Raw genomic sequence first — 2,629 nt, 5'->3', positions numbered from 1 at the left:
GATATTGATTCTTTCTAGCTATTTAACTCTTACTGTGATGACTAGCCATTATTAAACATCTTAATTTATGAGGCATTCATAATATAGGCTAATATTAATATATATAGACATTTACCTAATATTTTTATGTTTATGACATCTAATGTTCTAAATATCCTGTGAGAAAAATAATTGTCAAGCCATTTTAGAATTATTGATATTAAATTTAAAATTGGTGTGCTCACTTCGGCAGCACACATACTAAAATTGGAACACGACAGAGATTAGCATGGCCCCTACATAAGGATGACATGCAAATTTTTACAACAGAACAACAGATGAACCACGGCAACATTGATATTCACTTGACGCTATGTTGACTATGAACATTACAACTTGGGGGGGAGAAGGAGGGGTTAGTAGGAGATAAAGAGGGATGGAGTAACAATGATTAACAACAAATGTACTTATTGCCTTACCAATGTCACTGTAACCCCCAACTCATCACCTTGTCAATAAAAAAGAAAAAATAATAAAATTTGTGAGTAATATGCTTTGGGCCTTACTACTAAGACAGAGAAGTGAAAATCAAGTTTTTCCAACTCTGCGTTCTGTTTTCACTATTCAGTGGTCTCTGAATGTGGCTATACTTCATCTTGCGAAGAATTTGAATTCAAGTCCAGGAATAAAGTGAAGTTACATGGAACAGAGTGAAAGGAGATAAGTCAATATTCTGAGTTGAGAAGCATTGGCAATCCATTTGTGTTATGGTTTAAATCTGAAATGTCTCCCCAGGATCATGTCCTGAACAACTTAGTCTCTAGCTAATGGCACTTGTTTTGGAGGTTAAAAATACTTTGAAAGGTCAGACCTCTGAAGGTTACATCAGGTCTCCAATTCCTTCCTCTTTCTGTGCTTTCTATCCACCATGATGTGAGTTGTTCTGTTTGACCAGGATATAATAACACTTCTGGAACTAGGAACCAAAAGAAAATCTCTTCCTTGCCAGGTATTTTGATGCTAATTTTTAAAATATAAATTTTTACGTAAGTCCCAAATGCTGTATCAACTCTCTCTTGTTACTAACTTTCCACATGTCCTTCCCAACATAGTAAGTAAAGGCTCAAAGTTTTTTGAATTGATGAACTATTAGTAGTCTTTAACTATTGTAGAAATACATATTATTGCATTTTCCCAGGTGACTTTCTGGCAACATCCATATGGGAGTAGGTACCTATCTAACCAATATCACAAAACTTTATTGCAGTAGCTAGCAAACTATTAAAATGAAGGAAATTTTACATGTAATACAGCCATACACAAGGACTACAGCTCCAACAGGAAATTCTGAAGAGTGTATGTTAAAACAAAGACAATACTAATTGAAGGAAATCAGTAAGATGGACCCTACATCTTGCTCCTGAGAGAGCTGGGCAATGTGACAGGAAGTTGTCAAGGAAACTTGATGAAGCAACTGTTTCTTCCTAATGTGAAAGGTTGTGCATCCAGAACTATGTCAATTGTAATAAGGGACAGAATGGCTCAATTGATCATTTAATCCCACACTTAACTCATAAAAAGACAAGTAGCTGGGTGCCAGTAGCTCACACCTGTAATCCTAGTTACTCAGGAGGCCAAGATTTGAGAATCACAGTTCAAAGCCAGCCCAGGTAGGAAAGTGCATGCGACTCTGATCTCCAATTAACCACCAGAAAATCAGAAGTGGCGCTGTGGCTAAGTGATAGAGTGCTTGCCCTGAGTTAAAGAACTGAGGGACAGCACCCAGACCCAGAGTTCAAGCCTCATGACTCACACACACACACACACACACACACACACAGTGCATATAATATCTTATTAACACCTTGAAAAGGTTCTCAAAGGCACTATATTTGTAAATAAATAAATGAATAAAAACTATTCATACTGGATGAAAGTCAGCAGGAAACAACAGAACAAGGAAATAAACTAGTAGAATCAGGCACATGAATTTCAAGTCAGACAGGAAGAAAGATAAAGGTGGACCCTACTGCTGAGCTGCCTGGAAGAGAAACACAAAAACACAAAAGGGAAAATAGGGTGATAACATAGATGACAAAAACCAGGAGCTTTTAAAAATGGTAGAGATTCCTCCTTCAGACACTAAACAAAAAAGTTAAGGTAATGAAGAATAATTACTCATTGTTTTAGATTTGACAGTAATGTTGTGGTTATGTGATCTTAAACCACTCTGTTCTTTCACAGATACCTGGAGAAACATTTCAGATCAATAACATGGCATCTTTGATTTATCTCAGAATCATCAAAAGGGAGAAGTTAGCAAGAATATAAATGAAACAGGATTGATCATGCATATATAGTTTGAATCTGGGTGATATACAACAACAAGGGTGCTACACCATTTCCTATATTTTCATAACAAGAAATTGAAAAATTCAGAAGAATTAAATGTTTAAATATGAACAGCACCATCATCAACTAGTGGAAAATATTGGTAAATATGTTTGGAAGTTTTTCTAATAAAGCAGAATCATCAAGAAACTATTAATTATTTGACCACATAAAATGGAAAATAGCTTCTTATAGTTACAAACTTGTATATACAAATATTAGATATACATATGTATATATATATATATATATTCAACAA

The 2,629-nt window shown here is 35.0% G+C and overlaps 1 non-coding gene across 1 annotated transcript; it reads left to right on the top strand.

Moving 5' to 3' along the window:
* Positions 1–216: 216 nt before the first annotated feature.
* Positions 217–321, top strand: LOC122125233. The gene has a single exon (XR_006150736.1). It is a non-coding gene; the product is annotated as a U6 spliceosomal RNA (small nuclear RNA).
* Positions 322–2,629: the final 2,308 nt, after the last annotated feature.

This window comes from Dipodomys spectabilis, unplaced genomic scaffold, assembly GCF_019054845.1.
Source record: "Dipodomys spectabilis isolate Male_0828 unplaced genomic scaffold, ASM1905484v1 ptg000262l, whole genome shotgun sequence".
NCBI lineage: Eukaryota > Metazoa > Chordata > Mammalia > Rodentia > Heteromyidae > Dipodomys > Dipodomys spectabilis.
This window is presented reverse-complemented; position numbering and strand designations above follow the sequence as displayed.